General features: G+C 39.6%; 2 long non-coding RNA genes across 4 annotated transcripts in view; one reads left to right on the top strand and one right to left on the bottom strand.

Annotated features, from left to right (window-relative positions):
* Positions 1–4,571, top strand: part of LOC113224928 — a 29,746-nt gene extending 25,175 nt beyond the window's left edge. The window contains exon 2 of the long non-coding RNA XR_003309565.1: positions 2,972–4,571. This is a non-coding gene — a long non-coding RNA (uncharacterized LOC113224928). The remainder of the gene's footprint in view (positions 1–2,971) is intronic.
* LOC111551310 overlaps positions 1–24,143 on the bottom strand; it is a 108,429-nt gene that overhangs the window by 48,264 nt on the left and 36,022 nt on the right. The window lies entirely within an intron of this gene.

Raw genomic sequence — 24,143 nt, 5'->3', positions numbered from 1 at the left:
TTGTAAGTCTCTAAGGACTTGCTTTATGAATCTGGGTGCTCCTGTATTGGGTGCATATATATTTAGGATAGTGAGCTCTTACTGTTGAATTATTCCCTTTACCATTATGTAATGGCCTTCTTTGTCTCTTTTGATTTTTGATGGTTTAAAGTCTGTTTTATCAGAGACTAGTATTGCAACCCCTGCTTTTTTTTGTTCTCCATTTGCTTGGTAGATCTTCCTCCATCCCTTTATTTTGAGCCTATGTATGTCTCTGCATGTGAGATGGGTCTCCTGGATACAGCAGACTGATGGGTCTTGACTCTTTATCCAGTTTGCCCATCTTGTGTCTTTTAATTGGAGCATTTAGTCCATTTACATTTAAGGTTAATATTGTTATGTGTGAACTTGCTCCTGCCATTATGATATTAACTGGTTATTTTGCTCGTTAGTTGATGCAGTTTCTTCCTAGCCTCGATGGTCTTTACATTTTGGCATGTTTTTGCAATGGCTGGTACCGGTTGTTCCTTTCCATGTTTAGGGCTTCCTTCAGGGTCTCTTGTAAGGCAGGCCTGGTGGTGACAAAATCTCTAAGCATCTGCTTATCTTTAAAGGATTTTATTTCTCCTTCACTGATGAAACTTAGTTTGGCTGGATATGAAATTCTGGGTTTAAAATTCTTTTCTTTAAGAATGTTGAATATTGGCCCCCACTCTCTTCTGGCTTGTAGAGTTTCTGCCGAGAGATCTGCTGTTAGTCTGATGGGCTTCCCTTTGTGGGTAACCCGACCTTTCTCTCTGGCTGCCCTTAAGATTTTTTCCTTCATTTCAACTTTGATGAATCTGGCAATTATGTGTCTTGGAGTTGCTCTTCTCGAGGAGTACCTTTGTGGCGTTCTCTGTATTTCCTGAATTTGAATGTTGGCCTGCCCTCCTAGGTTGGGGAAGTTCTCCTGGATGATATCCTGAAGAGTGTTTTCCAATTTGGTTCCATTTTCCCCCTCACTTTCAGGCACCCCAATCAGACGTAGATTTGGTCTTTTTACATAATCCCATACTTCTTGCAGGCTTTGTTCATTTCTTTTTCTTCTTTTTTCTTTTGGTTTCTCTTCTCGCTTCATTTCATTCATTTGATCCCCAATCGCTGATACTCTTTCTTCCAGTTGATCGAGTCGGTTACTGAAGCTTGTGCATTTGTCACATATTTCTCGTGTCATGGTTTTCATCTCTGTCATTTCGTTTATGACCTTCTCTGCATTAATTAGTCTAGCTGTCAATTCTTCCACTCTTTTTTCAAGATTTTTAGTTTCTTTGCGCTGGGTACATAATTCTTCCTTTAGCTCTGAGAATTTTGATGGACTGAAGCCTTCTTCTCTCATCTCGTCAAAGTCATTCTCCGACCAGCTTTGATCCGTTGCTGGCGATGGGCTGCGCTCCTTTGCAGGGGGAGATGCGCTCTTATTTTTTGAATTTCCAGCTTTTCTGCCCTGCTTTTTCCCCATCTGTGTGGTTTTATCTGTGTCTGGTCTTTGATGATGGTGACGTACTGATGGGGTTTTGGTATAGGTGTCCTTCCTGTTTGATAGTTTTCCTTCAGGACCCTCAGATGTAGGTCTGTTGGAGATTGCTTGAGGTCCACTCCAGACCTGTTTGCTTGGGTATCAGCAGCAGAGGTTGCAGAAGATAGAATATTGTTGAACAGCGAGGGTACCTGTCTGATTCTTACTTTGGAAGCTTCCTCTCAGGGGTGTACTCCACCCTGTGAGGTGTGGGGTGTCAGACTGCCCCTAGTGGGGGATGTCTCCCAGTTAGGCTACTCAGGGGTCAGGGACCCACTTGAGCAGGCAGACTGCCCCTTCTCAGATCTCAACCTCCGTGTTGGGAGATCCACTGCTCTCTTCAAAGCTGTCAGACAGAGTCGTTCGCGTCTGCACAGGCTTCTGCTCCTTTAGCTGAGCCCTGTCCCCAGGCGCAGTCTACAGAGACAGGCAGGTTTCCTTGAGCTGCTGTGAGCTCCACCCAGTTCAAGCTTCCCAGTGGCTTTGTTTACCTACTTAAGCCTCAGCAATGGTGGGCGCCCCCCCCAGCCTCGCTGCTGCCTTGCGGTTAGATCGCAGACTGCTGTGTTAGCAATGAGGCAGGCTCCGTGGGCGTGGGACCCTCCCAGCCAGGTGTGGGATATATTCTCCTGGTGTGCCTGTTTGCTTAAAGCACAGTATTGGGGTGGGAGTTACCCGATTTTCCAGGTGTTGTGTGTCTCAGTTCCCCTGGCTAGGAAAAGGGATTCCCTTCCCCCTTGTGCTTCCCAGGTGAGGCGATGCCTCGCCCTGCTTCAGCTCTCGCTGGTCTGGCTGCAGCAGCTGACCAGCACTGATTGTCCAGCACTCCCTAGTGAGATGACCCCAGTACTTCAGTTGAAAATGCAGAAATCACCGGTCTTCTGTGTCGCTCACGCTGGGAGTTGGAGACTGGAGCTGTTCCTATTTGGCCATCTTGCTCCCAACCGATATTATCTATTCTACCACACAGAGGGTTCTTCATATTAGGTTGAACTATTTGGAATTACCCACATATGACCATTTTTGACCTACAAGAATGGTGATTTCATATAGTTCATTTGGTTTATAAATATTTGCTGAATAAATGAATGAACTGAAATTTTGAGTTGCTGCCACCAGGAAGAGAGTAGACAGTTATATTTGGGTGCAGTTAGAAAGGGTTCACTCTCCTGAGTTCACTTCATCACTTTTTATCCTAAATTGCCACCCAAAGTACCATCATAATTTTCCACTAGGAAAATTATTCATTAAAACAGATAACATGAGTCACTTAACTGTAAAACTTAAAGATAACACTTCTTTAAGGAAATCTACCAGAAGAAAACATTTTTCTGATTTTTAAAGTTTAATGAAACATAATTTACATGTAATGTAAATGGCTAATAATTTATGTACGATGGCTAATTTTTAATTCTTCATGATTTTTGTTGGCAGGCAACATGTTGGACCTTCCTGAGCTTCTCAGAAGGGAGAGGGTTTTCTTTTGAGGCAAACTTGATAGTACATTTTGATAGTACAGGAGGCAGTACTGCATGGTGACATAAAAGCACCAGCTTTGTTAGCAGGACCACCTGGCAGGGATGCAGGCTGTGCCACTTACCAGCCAGGGGACCTTGAGCCAGCTGCTTGGCCTCACTCACCCTGTTTCCTCAGCTGCAACTGGGATGAACAGACTGTCTGCTTCAGGGGTGCCTAAGGCTCACATTGGTTAATGATGTAAAACGCTCAGCGCCGTGCCTGGCATGGAGAGAAGTCTCATTAGATGATACCTCTGATGGGCTCTAGGAACTACAGAAGAAACTTCATCTCCATGAGCTCAGCATGTTTCTAGCTTTCCTTTTTGTTTTCTTTTCAACCTTTCACCCAACTCAGCTTCTCAATCCCTAAATGACAAAGGTTTGGGAAGGAAGATCTGGACCAAGGCTTGCATTTGTTTCTGATAATTAAATGTTATGTTTTCTTCAATCTAAGTAAGTTTGCCTGTACAGCCTTGTTCAATGGTTGGTTTTTTTTTTTTTTTTTCTCTCCCTGATAAATGACTCTTAACTTATTTTCCCTCATTTAGTTGCTTATCTACATACAGTGCCTGGAAGGAAATAAATTTAATGGCCCCTAGCAATTGGCCTTCAGGTATCAAGTTTAAGTCCCTTTAAGCAGAACAGCAAATTGAGCACAGAATGAACTGGTTTCATGGTAGTGTACTGCAATTAGATGCAAGAATAGGGAAAGCAGGGTGCTTCAAGCGGTGACACAATTAGTATAGCACTGGGGGGCTTCTCTTTCCACTTCTTCAACTCCCCCTGGATTCTACTGGCCAAAGAGTCAATGACATCCCTGAAAAATCTTCCCTCTCTTGTTTCTCTGATGCCACCTCTGTGTTCTCCGCCTCACTGGTCACGCTTCCTTTACCCCCCAAACTTTTAACTCTGAGTGTCCCAAACTTGTCTCATCACCTACCCCTGCTGCCCAGCTCCCCACCCTGTTCCCCTTCTGACATGGGCACTCTCCTTCTGATCTCTTGGGAGAGAAACAATGAAGGGATATTTGGCACTTTTATTTCTATTCAAGGAACCAGACTGTGAACAAGTTTACTATTTAGTCCTTTGGACTGTGTCTTGAATTCATCCCTCTTCTCCATTCTTACCAGCACCATCATCAGGATGGCTAATATTTCCTGAGAATCTTTCATCCAGGCATGATGCCAGGTGCACCAACTTACTTAATCCTCATAGCCACTACCTGAGCAAGCGCCTGTTTTATAAATGGACCAGTTTTTGCTGCTATTGTGCAAGTTATATTCTTTCTATAACATCCTCCTTGTCCTCCTTCCACATTCTTAAAGAAACTTGCCCTTCCTTTAAAGTACTTGGGAGCCCTGCATTGCTTCTGAAGACTTCTCCAGCTTCATCATCTCAGAGTGGTCTCTCTTTTCACTAAATGTTCAATATGCTGCACATAAATACCCCAAAGTTAGCACAGAATTGTTCTATGGCTGTCATATATATTAAAAATAATTAAAAGTTCACTTTTTCTCCCATTATGGGATGGATACATGCTCCTATTAGTAAATTTAGTAGGTAGAAAAAAATTATCACTATCTGGACTGCTTTCCATTTAGTCTTTATGCATAGCTTTCTGTCTGCCTATTTTTATCTTGTGTTTGTAGGTTACTATTATAAAATATGCATCTCCATGTTCATTGTCAACATTATTTACAATTACTGTTTTTTTTATCTTGTGTTTTTTATCTTGTGTTTGTAGGTTACTATTATTTTTATCTTGTGTTTGTAGGTTACTATTATAAAATATGCATCTCCATGTTCATTGTCAACATTATTTACAATTACTGAATAATATAACATGGCATGGATTTACACATATTCTCTATATTTGGATTAAAGGAGATAGAGTATGTGAAATTAAATGGGAGAAGTATCTGACATATAACAGGCAATACAAATATTATCACATAGTGTCAATTTATTTGTGAATATTAACAGCTCCAAAAAAGAAAAAAGTTTTTTTTTTTTTTTTTTTTTTTTTTTTTGAGAGGGCGTCTTGCTCTGTCACCCAGGCTGGAGTGCAGTGGCCGGATCTCAGCTCACTGCAAGCTCCACCTCCCGGGTTTACGCCATTCTCCTGCCTCAGCCTCCTGAGTAGCTGGGACTACAGGCGCCCGCTACCTCGCCCAGCTAGTTTTTTGTATTTTTTAGTAGAGACGGGGTTTCACCGTGTTAGCCAGGATGGTCTCGATCTCCTGACCTTGTGATCCGCCTGTCTCGGCCTCTCAAAGTGCTGGGATTATAGGCTTGAGCCACCGCGCCCAGCCAAGAAGTTTTTTTTTTTTTTTTAATTCCCCTAATTACTTATTGCAGTATTGTGTTCATGCAAAATGCTCAATCATTTTGGAGAAATAACAATTTTTTTCCTCATCATGAAGTAAGGTATGCTCACTGCAAAAAATAAAGAGGAACATACTAAAGAAAAGAATACTCTCATGTAATCTCAGTCTTCAGAAATAATCTTTTGTAACACACACTGCTGGTGGGAATGTAAATTAATTCAGCCATTGTGAAAAGCAGTGTAGCAATTCCTTGAAAAACTTAAAATAGAATTACCATTCAACCCAGCAATCCCATTTTTGGGTATATACTCAGTGGAATGTAAATCATTCTGCCATAAAAACACATGCACGTGTATGTTCATTGCAGCACTATTCAAAATAGCAAAGACATGGAATCAACCTAAATGCCCATCAATAGTAGACTGAATAAAGAATATATGGTACATATTTACCACAGAATACTAAGCAGTCATAAGAAAAGAAAAAGATCATGTCCTTTGCAGCAATATGTATGGAGCTAGAGGCCATTATCCTAAGCAAACTAATGCAGAAACAGAAAACCAGATACTGCATGTTCTCACTTATAAGTGGGAGCTACACCGTGAGAACACATGAACACAAATAATGGAAAAAGAGACATCATGGTCTACTTGAGGGTGGAGGCTGGGAGGAGGGAGAGAATCAAAAAACTACCTATAGAGTACTATGCTTATTACCTGTGTGATGAAATAATCACTTTGAACCTTGTCTTCTAATCTAGACTCTTTTCTATGTTCTATATGCACACAGAAATACACATGCAAAGCTGAACACATATGTGAAACAAAATTCAGACACTCAAATTTTCCCCCAATACATGATACAATCTTGCACAATAGCTTCCTCCACAGCAGAAAATGTCTTTACTACATCTTAGAAATGGGGTAAATGAGTAGGGTCAGGCTCTTCAGTGTAATAATCTTGGTAAATATTCTCAATGTGAGAAAATACAAACAAAAGACCTTCTCTGCCACCAAATTTAGACCCAAATGAAAATTTAAGCAGTCATTTTAAACAAATTTATCCTGGAGCTTAGTGGTTCAAGTTCAAGGTTGAGGAGCAGTCTGGGGAGATCAACCCTTAATATTTTTCAAGTTTTGGAGCAAGTGGTTTCTAGGCTCTGAGTGAAGTGAAACAGAATCTCTAGGGGCATGTGGTAAAGATAATCCCATACTATGTGCAGCATAGAGTTAAAGAGAAGAGGCGAGAGCATGAAGATAAACCAGTACAATCAGTCGTTCACATACCACTAACTACAGTGATACTCCCATTTGCTTCCTGTGAAGCAATTACTAATAATCACTGATGTCACTTTTTTATTTCATACATCCTTTAACTATTTTCATATCTCGAAAGAGTCAACATAAAAGCCACATCCATTTTCTAATTTTGAACAATAGAGAAACCTAATATCTTCTCATATTTTTGTCTTGCTTCTGTCTCATGAGTTCCCAAAATAGATACATTATCTGAATGAAGAGTTCATGGGCAAATGTCACACTTTTCTTGGTTCGGCTAATTATATTTCTGCTTTTGCTTAGAATAAGATTAATTTTCCTATTCTGCTAATAAACCATGTGATGGCAAAATGCCTTATGCTGAGAAAAGATGCCTTTGGCATTTTAAAGAATTGGGAAGCTATTTCAGATAAGCTATCATGTGCATGAAGAATAATTTATTCATATGAAATGTTCAATAACCAGAAAAGACCGATTTAAAAAAAAAAATTTCACAATTAAGTTTTTTTTTTGTTATGCACAGTGATTTCTTCTAAGAAACAAAGCGTCTGTCTATATGAAGAATAACTAACATAGTGGTTAATAAATATTGATTGGATCCAGCCAAGTGAGCAGCATTTTTGAGTTTACAGATGTGGTAACTTTGAACTGTATTTAAGTGCTTATAATGAAATCTTGCAGTTGGGAGTAATAGCTTTGTTCCTTAGTCTCATGAATATTTTCCAGCTCCTTTGTCCTAAATTTCTGCCTGACAATCACCCATTTCAAGGAATAAAAGGATATAATAAGTGATAAATCTATGCTGGAACTTTTTAAATCTAAAAAGTTCACATACGGCCGGGCGCGGTGGCTCAAGCCTGTAATCCCAGCACTTTGGGAGGCCAAGACCGGCGGATCACGAGGTCAGGAGATCGAGACCATCCTGGCTAACACGGTGAAACCCCGTCTCTACTAAAAAAATACAAAAAAACTAGCCGGGCGATGTGGCGGGCGCCTGTACTCCCAGTTACTCGGAAGGCTGAAGCAGGAGAATGGGGTAAATCCGGGAGGTGGAGCTTGCAGTGAGCCAAAATCGCGTCACTGCACTCCAGCCTGGGCGACAGAGCCAGACTCCGTCTCAAAAAATAAAATAAAAATAAAAATTAAAAATAAAAAAAATTAAAAGTTCACATAGTAAACTGAAAACTATTAGAGAAAGATGGAGGTATTAAAACCTATTCATGAGGAAATCAATGGCAACATATTTTAAATGGTTTTGAATTTTATAAGGATTTTCTTTTATAGCACTGTGTCCTTTTTCTTTTCTTACCCTTGGTTTGATTTCCAACAGCTGAGCTATTTACTTGTTGAGTTATTTCATATCTATTATTCCATTTAGACCTTGAACCCTGTGAGAGTAGGGACTAACTTTATTCCTAGTGCCTGTCACGTGGTTTGCACTAAATAAGTATATTTTTCCAGCCTGCACTACTACTTACAATAAGGAGTTTCTTATATTTACTTGAAAATGTTTTCAACCTCCTAGGGATGACCTCTCATATTATTATTCTATTATTGACCTTTTTATTCTTATTATTGACCTTTCATCTTATTATTCTGATTTAGTGAGCAGATTTTATGTCTCCTTGTCCATACCATTCAAGGCTATCTAGATTTCAATTGTATCCTCAGATTTTTACTTTTCGCATTGATGAGTCTCAATGTGAACCCTCCAAAGCAGGTTCTTACTGCGCTCATCAGTTTCTTTAGTTGAGGGATAGTGGCCACTATGTCCTCAGGATGTTGGAGACATGATGAAATAAAGACTGTGATATTAGCCCCCTAACTGTAATCACTCATGCTGTTCCCACCCATGTCTACCCACTGGAACAAAGAGTGGTGGCATTGGGGTGGTACAGGGCTTGCCGAGGATGTTGGCTTGTAGTTCTACCTTCAAACATCCAGGGCATGTCCTCTTTTTCGCCTCTCCTTTAGAATCTGCTTCCCTGAATCATCCCTTTAAGTGCAGGAAGAAAGCTATTTTTAACGTGAAAATTACTGTTCCACAGTTATCTCATGGTGGAAACTCTTAATGGGCTCTTACTTTGAGCATTCGTCTGGCTCTCGGTGCTAGTAACTTCCTTTTCTTTTTCTTCCTATTTTTGTTTTATTGTGTTTTGTTTTAAAGATGAGGTCTCTGTCACCCAGGCTGGAGTGCAGTGGTGTGACCATAGCTCACTGTGGCCTTGAACTCCTGGGCTCAAGCAATCCTCCCACCTCAGTCTCCCAAGTAACCGAGACTACAGGCACCCATCAACATGCTTGGCTATCAGTGCTAATAACTTTCTGAAGCTCCATGCCCTTAACTCCAGTGTTCTTTACTTAATGTTTTAAAATATCTGCTGCCCACAAATCCTAGCACATTTCTGAAGTTATCAATATTTTAAGACCTCCTATACTCCTTTTTCTCCCATCTTCCCTTCTCATTGTTATTAGCCTCATAGTTGCAAGGCCCCAGCCCAGCATCCACCACACACCATATCCCATACATACAAATACAGCATAGATAGTATCGAACATTTCATTTTTCACTTTAGCCTGGTGAAAATTAATATGTATTTAAGTATTTTATAGGCATGACTCTTAGTTTTAGGTTGTCTGTCTGGTCCATTCTTATTTCTACCTTTAAACCCAGAGCTATTTCCACCAGCTTGAGATAAAAGAAGACACTAGATCCTAAGTCTTCCACTTAGTTCCCTGTGGGTTTTGTTTGTTTGTTTGTTTTTGTTAGAGATGAGGTCTCACTCTGTTGCCCAGGCTGGAGTGCAGTGCTGCAATCATAGCTCACTGCAGCCTCAAACTCCTGGGTTCAAGCAATACTCCTGCCTCAGGCTCTGGAGTCACTGGGATTACAGGTGTGAGCGACTGTACCTGGCTTCGATTTCCTGATTAAATTATTCTCTCTGCAGCTACCTTCTTTATTCCAGCCTGAGTCATTTTCCTGTCCTGGGAGACATTTTTCTGTCTTGGACATTTGTCATATTGAAAGCAAGGCACTTCATTTATGTCTGTCCTCAACTTCTGTTTGACATACTTCCCATGTCTTCAAGTCATGGTATCTCTAAAACAATTCATATTGCTTTTTATTACTAAACATTTTTTCCAAAGTACTCCTCTGCAGCCTTCATTCCTGATGTCTTTATCTTTCTCTAGAAGGTCTTATATGCTAGATATACATCTCCTTTAGACACTTATCATTAACCCAATTTAGGGTAACATAATTTTTTTTACATTATAGTTCTTTTATTCTCTTAAGAGTGAGCACTCTTATAGATAACTACAACTGCTCACAGTGGTCCTAGTAAGGACACAAAGTAAACTGAAATGGACATTGTTTGGCAGGTGATTTTTATATCCTTCCTGACGATGCTGGTTCAATTTACCATACTGGTCTAATTTGTTTTTAATCCCAAACCCAATTACTAATACAAAAGTAATACATATTCATTCTAGAGTATTTGGAAAATACAGCTAATCCCAACAACCAATCAGAGATAATTACTTATCTTTTTCCTTTCAGTAGCTTTTTATATACACATACACTTAAACTTATCTCTTTATCAAATTGTGATCAGTTATACACATAGGGAATTGAAATAATCAAATATTTCTATAATTCTTATAAGTGAATATAGTAATAAAAAATGACATTCAATTTGTACTTGTTTATTCTGGTGTGTGTTTTCCTCTTTTAAAATAGTTGCTTAGTTTTCCAGATTGGCCAGCAAAAACTTATTTAATTTGTAAAGTTACTGAAATACTCTCTTTTTAAAAATGAAAAAATATGCTATAATAATTTAATGATTAAACAAAATGAAGTTAATAAAATAGAATAAAATATTTATCTTGAATGTTGGAAATTGAGACGAAGCATATTCACTGTTCAATTGCATGACTATCAAGTGGTATCTGGAAAGTTTTACAGAAACCTAGTATTTTTATAGATCTTTTTGAACAGAAATACTGGTTATTGGGTTTACTTCACTCAAGAAATCCTTTTGCTTAATAGGGGTATATCATTAATGCAGTTAAGTGTTGGTTATTGTATTGTGTAAGTGTTGGTTATTGTATTTTCACACTGCTATAAAGAACTACTTGAGAATAGGTAATTTATAAAGAAAAAGAGGTTTAATCGACTCACAGTTCTGCAGGGCTGGGGAAACTTACAATCATGGCCGAAGGTGAAGGAGAAGCAAGACACATCTTACATGGTGGCAGTAGAGAGTAAAAGAGCGAGGAGGGAATTGCCACACTTTAAAACTATCAGATCTTGTGAGAACTTACTCTCATGAGAACAGCAAGAGAGAAATCTGCCGCCATGATCCAATCACCTCCCACCATGCCTTTCCTCCAACATGTGGGGATTACAATTTGAGATGAGATTTGCGTGAGGACACAGAGCCAAACCATATCAGTTGTATAGATTGAATATTGAAATATTGAGTCATATATTGAATACTGAAATATATGTAATTCTCAAATTATGAACACTTAACTGGCAAATATTCTTATATGTGAATGTCTCATTAAGCTTTAGTTTTCCTGTTCACTGTTGCTGCTCTGGATGACAATCTTGCTATCCATGCAGACAGCACCACCTATTGGCCAGCACCCAGGGCCCACTCTGAGTGATATCCTTAGCACCTTTCCTTTTTCTCCAGGTCCTCATGGCCCTGCAGTGCTTGAATACTTGTTTTTCACTGCTGGGAATCAGTTTGTTTGACTGAAGACTGTCACACATATCCACACATTCTTTAAAATCCCTTTCTTCTTCTTACACTTCTCTTCCAAAGCTTGCCTGGTTACCTTAATTGAATCTCACTCTCTCTCTCTCTTTCTCTCTTCCATCCTTCTGTCCTTCCTTCCTTTCTTCCTTCCTCCCTCCTTCCTTCCTTCCTTCCTTCCTTCCTTCCTTCCTTCCTTCCTTCCTTCCTTCCTTCCTTCTTTCTTCTTTCTCTCTCTCTCCTTCCTTCCTTCTTTCCTTTCTTTTTTTGAAAGAGGGTCTTTCTCTGTTGCCCAGGCTGAAGTGCAGTGGCATGACCTCGGCTCACTGCAGCCTTTACTTCCTAGGCTCAGGCAATCCTTCCACCCCAGCCTCCCAAGTAGCTGGGACTACAGGCATGAGCCACCATGCCTGGCTAATTTTTGTATTTGTTGTAGAGACAGGGTTTCACCATCTTGTCCAGGCTGGTCTTGAACTCCTGGGCTCAAGTGATCTGCCCACCTCAGACTCCCAAAATGTTGGATTACAAGCATGAGCCACTGTGATCAGCCTCTTTTTCTTTTTTTTCTTTAATATCAAGCTTCTGCTTTGCTTCTTCCATTCTTCTTTCCTGTTTTCTAAGGGATTACTGAAGTGGTTTTTTTTCCCTCTCTTTTTCTTTTTTCTCCTCATACTGGTTTGGAAGTTATATATTTTCTTTGCATTATTTCAGTAGTTGTCATTAAAATATTTTTAGTTGAATGCTTCATTATGTTCCCATTCCATCTTTGTTTTTATATTTAGATTTTATTTCACCAACAAATTTTTAAAACCCATAGTTGAAAATATCAAATACTTCCTCATGAGCCTTATATCCCTCCTTCTTTCCTCTGAAACAATCGTTTACATTTCTTTTACTGGTCATGTTGGTATCTACTTCCATGTCTCCAAAAAACATTCATTTCTCAATTTCTTGTATTTCTCAACTTTCCAGTTTTTGGTATTATCTATTGACTTCCCACTCTAGAAAATGACTGCTCCTACCATACATGTGCCTTCTTTCCTCTTCAGGCCCTCACAAGACAGTCATACTATGTTTGCGTTTGATATCAAGCAATATATTTACATTAATATAACTATGCACAAACTGTTCACAGCTGAGCCATGTAGGAAACTATGATTAATTTTTCTTTCTTGAGCAGCTTTTTGCTTGCCCTGGAGGTAATTATCTTGTTTTACCATTTGCTTAGTTTTCTATGTACTTATCACTAATTTAATCCCAGATTATTTACCAATTCTCTAACTCTTCTCTTAAGATACTAAGATTCATTGCTTTCATCTTCCTGACAAAATATCTTTCATTCTTCTGATAGCCTATTGGTCTTTATGCCTGATGCATAAGACAAAAAGCTGTCATCTTGGGACTTGCCCTCCCCGTCATTCCGGCCTCAGTGTCTTACTCTACTGCATGTATCTTCCAACCCAGGTGTATCTCCTGGGTGTGTTGCCCTGATCTTCCACTTTCTTGGTTTAATTTCTTGTTTTGGTAAAGATGGTAAGTTCTGAGCAGCTTAGTTAGAGAACCGTGATGTCACTGCATTTAGGTTTTCCTTCTGGGCTGATCAGGTAAGATTCTTCCAATCTCCTGTCAGAAGAGTCAAAGTTGGCTACTACTATTTTAGATCTGAGTTAAGCAAGATAGTGGGGTAGAGAGAGCTGGCATTCAATATACATGCATTTTCTTAAGCTGGCTTTGATCAGTGCAACGCTCCCAACTTCAACTTTGCTTGGGATCCCTAAGCAGGAAACCTGTTCTCTCTCTCCTGTGAGTATGCTTCCTGGGAAAGAAAAGGGAAATAGAAGGGGTACCTTTTCATGATTGGAAAGGATTTAGTGATGTGACTGCTTCTTAAATAAACTTTCAACACCTCATTCTCATTTTAGTCTCTCCTCTTCACCACACTTCCAGAAGAATCTGATGCTGCCAATTGCTGAGACTTGGAGGCTCTTTAGTGTAAAACAAGTTGCTTCTTGGCTTTCCTGCTGCTGGTTTAGTACTTTAATTTGGGAGTTCTGCTAAGTCTTTTCTCACTCATTCATTTTTCCAAAATTGTGTTATTGTTATTTCTTTTCCCATGGCCCAGGACTTAAAAAATTTCACTGACAAATTAACTGGATTTGGGGAGGAACAAATTTGATGCATGTGTTTAATTTACTCCCTACATCTGGGAGCTCCATTAAATTTTTTACAAGCATAACTTGACATAATAAAGTCTAAATTTAATTAATAGATTTACCCTTCACCTCAAAAATACAAGGGCTTTAGAAATTTTTTTTTTTTTTTTTTTGAAACGGAGTCTCACACTGTGGCCCAGACTGGAGTGCAGTGGCGCGATCTCGGCTCACTGCAAGCTCCACCTCCCGGGTTCACGCCATTCTCCTGCCTCAGCCTCCCAAGTAGCTGGGACTACAGGCACTCGCCACCTCGCCCGGCTAGTTTTTTTGTAGTTTTTAGTAGAGACGGGGTTTCACCGTGTTAGCCAGGATGGTCTCGATCTCCTGAGCCTCCCTGACGGGAGGCCGCCCGTCTCGGCCTCCCAAAGTGCTGGGATTACAGGCTTGAGCCACAGCGCCCGGCCAGAAACTTTCAATAATAATTACCCCATATTCCCTATTAATGTTTATTGTTTTAATTCTGCCTTTTAAATACATTCCATCTCCAAATTAGCCATTGTTCCCCATTATTGTTGTATATAAGAGTGCTTATTTAGATATAGCCAGATGTTTATACATTTATACATTTCTTGGTCCACCATTTCTTCTTGCATGTGACTCCTTCCTCTGGGTTCAGTGTTCTTACCATTGAAGTACATCTTTACTGAAGAAGCTGTTGGTGCCCTGTCCGGAATCTCTTCACTGGGCTAGTGTACTCATCCCTTAGCTGCTGAGAGTGTCGGCTGCTAATAGTTCATACTCTTTCCCTGAGGAATCCCTTCAAGCCAACAATTTCAGAAAATGCCTGGAAGGTGACAGCCTTCCCCCATGGGTAGCTCACAGCCAATGACTGATTGATGTCGGTGTACAGAACTGAGGCTCCAGAACTCCCTGTGGGATCAGACTGAGGCTAGACTTCAACTAAACCCATATCTTTCCCAGCTTCTTTTCCTGTCCTATTCTGCTTCCTTCCCCGCTGTTCAGATTTCTTCTGAGAGCACTCCCTCAGGCATCACTTGGGCAGGAATCTAAGTGTCAGGGTCAGCTGCAAGAGCCCAACCTAAGAGAGTTGATAGCAGCAGTAGTTCTATACACCTGAGTCTAAAGATAGGATTCTGGAGTTTGCTCACTCACCAGTGGTTCTATCAGAATCTCTTCCCGGAAGATAATCTCGGATGTGCTCCTGAAGTGCAATTGCTAACACTTTTACTTGTAGTGAACCAGGACAGCATATAAGTAGAAGCGAATGCATTAACTTGTGTGATGTATGTAGTATTTGAGAGTACAGGAGGAAAAGTAACTTGAAAGATTGTTGAATTGGGAGGGTATTGCTAAGCACCATTGATGCACTAAGTATAGATGCCAGGATCAAATCTATTAAACACTAAGTTAAACCCAAGTGTGAGAGTCAAAGGGCCTCCATGGAAGCCTTTAAAAAGTCCCTCATCACTGGCAGCCAGAAGGCCAACTGAACTGAAACCCAGGTGCAGCCTGTAATTACGAGTGGCAGAACGTCAGAGAAGGTTAATTCTCAGCCTGGGTAAGTCTCCTTCAAGAGAGTCAGGGTCCTGATAGGAAAAAAAGTGGGAACATGAGAATTGGAATGGGGAAACTTATTAGACACACTTAAGGACCTTGGCCTCCCAGCTTCTCCGGAATATCTAGGCCTACAGAGGTGGCCCACTCCCTTACTGGAAGATGGAAGACCTTCTCCTTGCTTGGAAACTATATAGAAGCTTCAAGTAAGTCAAGTGTCTTACAAAACAATGTTGGTCCTGCTCAGAATCTACCCCCACTTCTCTCCCCGATACCAGCCAGTATGAGGACTAAGTTTCAGTATAATCCACCTGGGTAAGTACAGTGTCTGATAAAGGAGGGGAGGATCATATGGCAAAGGAGCTGCAAGACTGGCTGACTTAGACCAGCAGAAGCCCAGAGAAAATGCCTGGAAGTGGATCCCAAAGATGCTGCATCAAGAGTGGGGAATAGGAAGTCAGGAAAGGGACACTTTGCTGTTATAGTAATACTATGCCGTGACATAGGATTTGACACCCTGGCAATGGCCGTGGAATGACTGTTAGAAGCTTGGCTTTCCTACTATTTCTGTGACATTAATCACATTTTAATCACAACTTTCATATCTGTAAAACGGAGGACTGGGACAATATTGATTATTAATTTTTTAAAAACTATTATTTTAGGTTCAGGGGTACATGTGAAGGTTTGTTACGTAGTTAAACTTATGTCATGGGGGTTTGTTGTACAGATTATTCCATCACCCAGGTATTAAACCCAGTACCCAATAGTTATCTTTTCTTCTCCTTTCCCTTCTCCCACCCTCTACCCTTAAGTAGACCCCAGTGTCCATTGTTTCCTTCTTTGCGTTTATAAGTTCACATCATTTAGCTCCCACTTATAAGTCAGAACATGTGGTATTTGGTTTTCCGTTTCTGTGTTAGTTTGCTAAGGATAACAGCCTCCAGCACCATCCGTGTTCCCACAAAATACATGATCTCATTCTTTTTTATGGCTACACAGTATTCCATGGTATAAATGTACCAAATTTTCTTTATCCAATTTGTTGTTGATGGGCATTTAGGTTGATTCTATGTCTTTGCTATTGTGAATAGTGCTGTTGAATATCAAGCAGCTATGGAATGCCCCCAGAAAGCACATAGAAGGAGTTTGTTATCTGAAATTCAGGCATTGCATGCACATATGAATGGTAGGAAAATGACTCTGAAAAGAGAACAAAAGAATGAGAAACCAAGCCAAGATGAACATTTGCATGCTTGTGTTTATGGTAGAATGATTTATATTCCTCAGAGTATATACCCAGTAATGGGATTGCTGGGTCAAAATGGTAGTTCTACTTTTAGCTCTTTGAGGAATCACCATACTGCTTTCCACAGTGGTTGAACTAATTTGCACTCCTACCAACAGCATGTAAGTGTTCTCATTTCTCTGTAACCTCACCAGCATCTATTATTTTTTGACTTTTTAATAATAGCCATTCTGACTGGTGTGAGATGGTATCTTCATAGTGGTTTTGATTTGCATTTCTCTAACAATCAGTAATATTGAGATTTTGTTCATGTGCTTGTGTGGCCACATGTATGTCTTCTTTTGAAAAGTGTCTGTTTATGTTCTTTGCCCACTTTCTAAGGGGTCCTTTGCCCACTTTCTATGGGGTTGTTTTTCTCTTATAAATTGTTTAAGCTTCTTATAGATGCTGGATATTAGACCTTTGTCAGATGCATAGTTTGAAAATTTTCTCCCATTCTGTAGGTTGTCTGTGTACTCTGATGATAATTTCTTTTGTTACACAGAAGCCTGAAGATTAATTAGATCCTTCTTGTCAATTTTTGCTTTTATTGCGATTGCTTTTGGTGTCTTTGTCATGAAACGTTTGTTCCGATGTCCAGGATGGTATTGCCTACGTTGTCTTCCAGAGTTTTTATAGTTTTGGGTTCTACATTTAAGTCTTTAATCTATCTCAAGTTGATTTTTGTAAATGGTATAAAGAAGGGGTCCAGCTTTAATCTTTTGCATATGTTTACTTAGTCATCCCAGCACCAGTTATTGAACAGGAAGTCTTTTCCCCATTGCTTGTTTTTGCCAGCTTTGTTGAAGATCAGATTATTGTAGTTGTGTGGACTTATTTCTGGGCTCTCTATTCTGTTCTATTGGTCTGTATGCTTGGTTTTGTACCAGTACCATGCTATTTTGTTTACTGTAGCTCTGTAGTATAGTTTGAAGTCGGTTAAAATGATGCCTCCAGCTTCGTTATTTTTGCTTAGGATTGCCTTGACTATTTGAGCTCTTTTTGGTTCCATATACATTTTAAAATAGATTTTTCTAGTTCTGTGAAAAAGGTTGTTGGCAGTTTAGTAGGAATAGCATTGAATCTGTAAATTCTTTGGGCAGTATGGCAATTTTAATAATATTGATTTTTCCTATCCATGACCATGGAATGTTTTTCCATTTGTTTGTGTCTTCTCTGATATTTTTGAGCAGTGCTTTGTAATTCTCATTGTAGAGGTCTTTCACCTCCCTAGTTAGCTGTATTCCTAGGTATTTGATTCTTTCTGTGACAACTGTGAATGGGATTGCTTTTCTGATTTAACTCTTGTCTTGGCTGTTGTTGGTGTATAGGAATACTAGTGTTTTTTGTACATTGATTTTATATCTTGAAACTTTGCTGAAGTTGTTTATCAGTGGAAGGAAATTTTGGGCCAAGACTATGAGGTTTTCTAGATATAGGTCAGGTGCAGTGGCTCATGCCTGTAATCCCAGCACTTTGGGAGGCTGAGGTGGGTGGATCACCTGAGGTTTGGAGTTCGAGACTAGCCTGACCAACGTGGAGAAATCCTGTCTCTACTAAAAAATACAAAATTAGCCAAGCATGGTGGTGCATACCTCTAGTCCCAGCTACTCTAGTCCCAGGAGGCTGAGGAAGGAGAATCACTTGAACCCGGGAGGCAGAGGTTGTGGTGAGCCGAGACCATGCCACTGCATTCCAACATGGGCAATAAGGGTGAGATCCTGTCTCAAAAAAAAAAAAAAAAAAAAAAAAAAAAAAAAAAAAAAATATAGAATAATGTCATCTGCAAAGAGAGACAGTTTGACTTCTTTTCTTCCTATTTGAATGCCTTTTATTTCTATTTCTCGCCTGACTGTTCTGTCTACGACTTCCAATACTATGTTGAGTAAGAGTGGTGAGAGAGGGAATCCTTATCTTGTGCCAGTTTTCAAGGGGAATGCTTCCAGCTTTTCTCATTCAGTATGATGTTGACTGTGGATTTGTCAAAGATGGCTCTTATTATTTTGAGGTGTGTTCCTTCAATATCTAGTTTATTGAGAGTTTTTAACATGAAGAGGTGTTGAATTTTATCTAAAGTGTTTTCTGCATCTATTGAGATAATTATGTGGTTTCTGTGTTTAGTTCTGTTTATGTGAAGAATCACATTTATTGATTTGCGTATGTTGAACCAACTTTGCATCCCAGGGATGAAGTCTATTTGATCATGGTGGATTAGCTTTTTTGATGTGCTGCTGGATTCAGTTTGCAATTATTTTGTTGAGGATTTTTGCATTGATGTTCATCAAGGATATTGGCCTGATGTTTTCTTTTTTGTTGTGTCTCTGCCAAGTTTTGGTATCAGAATAATGCTGGCTTCATAGAATGAGTAGGGGAGGAGTCCTTCCTCCCCAGTTTTTTGGAATAGTTTTTGTAGAAATGGTACCAGTTCTTCTTTGTACATACGGTAAAATTCAGCTATAAATCCATCAGGTCGTGAGCTTTATTTTGGTTGGTAGGCTATTTATTACTGATTTAATTTTGGAGATCATTATTGGTCTATTCAGGGGATCTGTTTCTTCCTGGTTCAGTCTTGGGGGGGTATATGTGTCCAGGAATTTGTCCATCTCTTCTAGGTTTTCTAGTTTGTGTGCATAGTGGTTTCTGGTGGTTATTTTTATTTCTGTGAGGTCAGTGGTAGCATTTCCTTCATCATTTCCAATTGTGTTTATTTGGATCTTCTCTCTTCTTCATTAGTCTAGCTGGTAGCCTATCTATCTTACTAATTTTTTAAAAGAACCAACTCCTGGATTTGTTGATCTTTTGAATGGTTTCTTTTGTCTCAGATTCCTTCAGTTCAGCTCTGATTTTGGTTATTTCTTGTTTTCTGCTAGCTTTGTGGTTGATTTGTTCTTCCCTCTCTAATTCCTTCATTTGTTATGTTAAGTTGTTAATTTGAGATCTTTCCCACTTTTTGATGTGGGCATTTTGTGCAATGAATTTCCCTTTTAACACTGCCTTAGCTGTGTCCCAGAGATTTTTCCACTTGCTTCCATTTGTTTTCCATTTGCTTGGTAGATTTTCCTCCATTCCTTTATTTTGAGCCTTTTGGTGTCATTATGTGTGAGATGGGTCTCTTAAAGACAGCATACCATTGGGACTTGCTTTTTTATCCATCTTGCCACTCTGTGCCTTTTAAGTGGAGCATTTAGCCCATTTACATTCAAGGTTACTATTGTTATGTGTGGATTTGATTCTGTCGTGTTGTTAGCTGATTATGTTGGTTTGTTTGTGTGGTTGCTTTATAGTGACACTGGTCTGTGTGTTTAAGTGTGTTTTTGTATTAGCTGGTAGTGATCTTTTCTTTCTATATTTAGTGCTTCTTTCGAGTTCTCTTGTAAGGCAGGTCTGGTAGTAACGAACTCCCTCAACATTTACCTGTCTGAAAAGAATCTTGTTTCTCCTTCCCTTGAGAAGCTAGTTTGGCTGCATATAAAATTCTTGGTTGAAGACTGTTTTCTGTAAGAATGTTGAATACAGGCCCCCAATCTCTTTTGGCTTATAGCGTTTCAGCTGAGAGGTCCACTGTTAGCCTGATGGGATTTCCTTTGCAGGTAACCTGCCCTTTCTCTCTGGCTGCCTTTAACATTCTTTCATTTTTATGTTGGAAAATCTGACAATTATGTGTCTTGGGGATGATCTTCTCTTGTAGAATCTTGTAGGAGTTCTCTGTATTTCCTGTATTTGACTGTTGTCCTCTCTAGCAAGGTTGTGGAACTTTTCAAGGACAATATATTGAAATATGTTTTCTAAGCTGTTTGCTTTCTCCCCCCTATTTTCAGGGATACCCGTGATTTGTAGATTTGGCTTCTTTACAAAGGATGCCCCTACTTCTTGGAGGTTTTGTTCATTCCTTTTTATTCTTTTCTCTTTATTTTTGTCTGACTGTCTTATTTCAGAAAGCCAGCTTTTGAGTTCTGAGATTCTTTTCTCAGCTTGGTTTATTCTACTGTTAATACTTGTGATTGCCTTGTGAAATTCTTATTTCTGTGTTATTCAGCTGTGTCAGACCTGTTAGGTTCTTTATTATACTGACTATTTTGTCTTTCAGTTTCTGTATCACTTTATTGCGATTCTTAGTTTCCTTGGATTGGGTTTTGCTGTCCTCCTGAATCTCAATGATCTTCACTCCTATACATATCCTAAATTCTATTTCTGCCATTTCAGCCAGCTCAGCCTGGTTAAGCACTCTTGTTAGAGAACTTGTGTGGTCATTTGGAGCACATATGACACTCTAGTCATTTGAATTACTGGAATTCTTGCATTAGTTCTTTCTCATCTCCATATGTGGGTGTTTCTTTAACTGCCATATAGATTGAGTACAGTCAATAGACTTCTGGATGTTTTCACTAGGTTAAGGCTTTGTGTAGGGTCTTTTTTTGAAGCTGATCTCGTCTCTAGTTTCAGAGGTGAGTATGTTAGTGAGGTATTCTTGGTGTTGAAGCTTTGGGGTGTGATCCAGTAGGTGGCACTTAGGCTTATTGGTCAGTTGGTAGACTCTTGCTTAGTTGTGTGGCTCCTCTATATTTTCTCACAGCTGCAGCTGTGTTTGCTCTCAATGCTCTGAAAGTGTGGGTTCCTCTCCCCATTGAGTGCTGGCTGTATGGCTGTAGACTGTGGTTTGACACTCCTAGCTGCCCACTGCAGCTCTGGTGCAATGTCAGTGTTTATGTTCCTTCCCCAACTTGGAGGCAACAGAGGAAAGGGCCTTAGTAGTGGTTGTGGTCAAGGGTCTTTTGCTTGTCTCCTGGGAGCTCCACCCCAGAGAGATGTAGGTCAGCAATTCCTCAGTGCAATCACCCCAGGATGGAGGGTCTGTGCTGTGGGCTCAAGTCAGGGGTTCTCTCTGGTGATGAGTGGGGGCTGGGGGTGTGGGAACCATGGGAGATGGACTGGCCTCCTCTTCTTGGGTTGATTGTAGTTTGTCGGAGGTATAGAAAAGGCACTTAGGGTCTTTTCTTCTTCATTAGTCTAAGGGTAGTAAGGGCAGTTCTACTGCAGAGAGGCAGTGGCAGAGAGACTTTCAGGAACAATATGTATTAACTAATTGTTTCAACAAATATTTGTTGACAATTCAACATGTACCAGACACTGTGTTAGGCAAGGGATCTTCAGTGGGCCACAAATAGATGTGGTCCTTGACCATATCATTGGAGCTTAATGGTAGAGACTGATAGTAAGCAAGTAAACAACAACACAAAAATAAGGTAATTCAGGTTGTGACAACCTCTGTGAAGGAAATATATAGGATGCTGTAATAGTGACTAGAGCAAGGAATGGCCTAATTGAGCTAAGATAATCAGGAAGTGTCTCTGTGAGGAGTTGACATTAAGCTAACAATTAAGAATAAGAAGCCAGCCATGTAAACAGCTTGGGTAGGAGCTTTCCAGGCTGAAGGGAATGGAAATACACAGGCCTAAAGGTAAGAAAGAGATGGGTGTCTTCTGGAAACTGATAAAAAGTCGGAGTGGCTCAGATACGCTGATATGTCCCCTGGTATTTTTAAAAATTTTTGGCCAGGCGCAGTGGCTCATGTCTGTAATCCCAGCACTTTGGGAAGCCTAGGTGGGTGGATCATGAGGTCAGGAGTTTGAGACCAGCCTGACTAACATGGTGAAACCCCATCTCTACTACAAATACAAAAATTAGCCAGGTGTGGTGGCACGTGCCTGTAATCCCAGCTACTCAGGAGGCTGAGGCAGGAGAATCTTTTGAACTTGGGAGGCGGAGGTTGCAGTGAGCTGAGATCATGCCACTGCACTCCAGCCTGGGCGACAGAGCGAGACTCCATCTCAAAAAAAAAATAACAATTAATTTTTGAGGGTATGTTGTAGGTGTATATATTTATGGGGTACATGTAATGTTTTGATACAGGTATTCAATATGTAATAATCACATTATGGAGAATGGAGTATCCATCACCTCAAGCATTTATTCTTTGTGTCACAAAGAGTCCTATTATACTCTTTTAGTTATTTTAGAATGTACAATTAAATTATTATTGACTATAGTCACCCTGTTGTGCTGTCAAATACTCAGCTTTATTCATTCTTTCCAACTATTTTTTTGTACCCATTAACCATCCTTACCTCCCTACCCACCCCACCCCCATTACCCTACCCAGCCTCTGGTAGCCATCCTTCTACTCTCTATCTTCATGCTTTCAATTGTTTTGATTTTTAGATCCAACAAATAAGTGAGAACATGTGATGTTTGTCTTTCTGTGCCTGGCTTATTTCAGTTAACATAATGACCTACAGTTCCCTCCATGTTATTGCAAATGACAATATCTCATTCTTCTTTATGGCTGAATAGTAATCCATTGCAGATAAGTGCCACATTTTCTTTATCCATTCATGTGTGAATGGACACTTGGGTTGCTTCCAAATTTTGGCTATTGTGAATAGTGCTGCAACAAACATGGGAATGCAAATATATTTTCTATATACTGATTTCCTTTCTTTTGCGTATATACCCAATAGATTGTGGGATCATATTGTAGCTCTATTTTTACTTATTTGAGAAACCTCCAAACTCTTCTCCATAGTGGTTGTACTAATTTACATTCTCATCAACAACATATGAGGGTTTCCTTTTCTCCACATCCTCTCCAGCATTTGTTATTGCCCTGGTGTTATTTTGCTTCTTAAGTATTAGAAGTATACTTAGTGTTATATATTCTGCGATTTTAAGTAAAACTGCCTTTGCTATATAGTATGGATAGAATATTTTGAAGTTATTACTATAAGCTGACACATTGTTTTTTTCTATTATAAACAATAACATTTGTTTCCATTTATTGAGGGCCTGTGTAATGTTAACTACTTTTCAAATATTCCTTATCTCATTTAATTCTCCCAACAATCCTACAAGAAAACTAATATTATCCCATTTTATAGATGAGGAAATTGAGGCTTACAGAAGGCAAGTAAGTTGCCCAAGGTCACTCAGTACCAGCAAATTGATTTTTTTTCCCTTCTCCCTGCCCCCAAACACCTGCCCCACACCACAAAAAAAAAATAAAACAAAAAAAACAAAAAAAAAAAAACCTACTTCTGTAGATCTAGTTGTCTATTTCCAAATGCAAGGCTTAAATTTTAAGCTTTGGAGTTTTCAATTTAAAGCCTTTGCCGTGAAATACAGCATATTACTTTATCATAGAAAGCAAATAGAGCCTTTTCTTGATAGACACAGTGAACACCAAATTCTTTCTTTTAGGTTGCATCTAACAATTCTCTCCTTAAGCCAATAGATATTATTTCAACAAATTAGCCCAGTTTTGATTTGGATGGCAAGACTCAAAGACAACAACAACAACAAAATCACAACTTGATTTAAAAGTTAAATTCAATAAACTATAGAAGCAGTGTATTAGTCTGTTCTCACACTGCTAATGAAGACATACCCGAGACTAGGTAATGTATAAAGGAAAGAGGTTTAACTGACTCACAGTTCCACATGGCTGGGGAGGCCTCACAATCACGGTGGAAGGCTAAAGGCATGTCTCACATGGTTGCAGACAAGAGGGCATGTGTAGGGGAACTCCCCTTTATAAAACCATCAGAACTTGTGAGACTTATTCACTATCACGAGAACATCATGGAAAGAACACACCCTTGTAATTCAATTACCTCCACCTGGTCCTACCCTTGATCGCATGTGGGGATTAT

This window comes from Piliocolobus tephrosceles, chromosome 9, assembly GCF_002776525.5.
Source record: "Piliocolobus tephrosceles isolate RC106 chromosome 9, ASM277652v3, whole genome shotgun sequence".
NCBI lineage: Eukaryota > Metazoa > Chordata > Mammalia > Primates > Cercopithecidae > Piliocolobus > Piliocolobus tephrosceles.
Note: the sequence above shows the minus strand (reverse complement) of the source record. Positions and strands in the feature narration are given on the sequence as shown.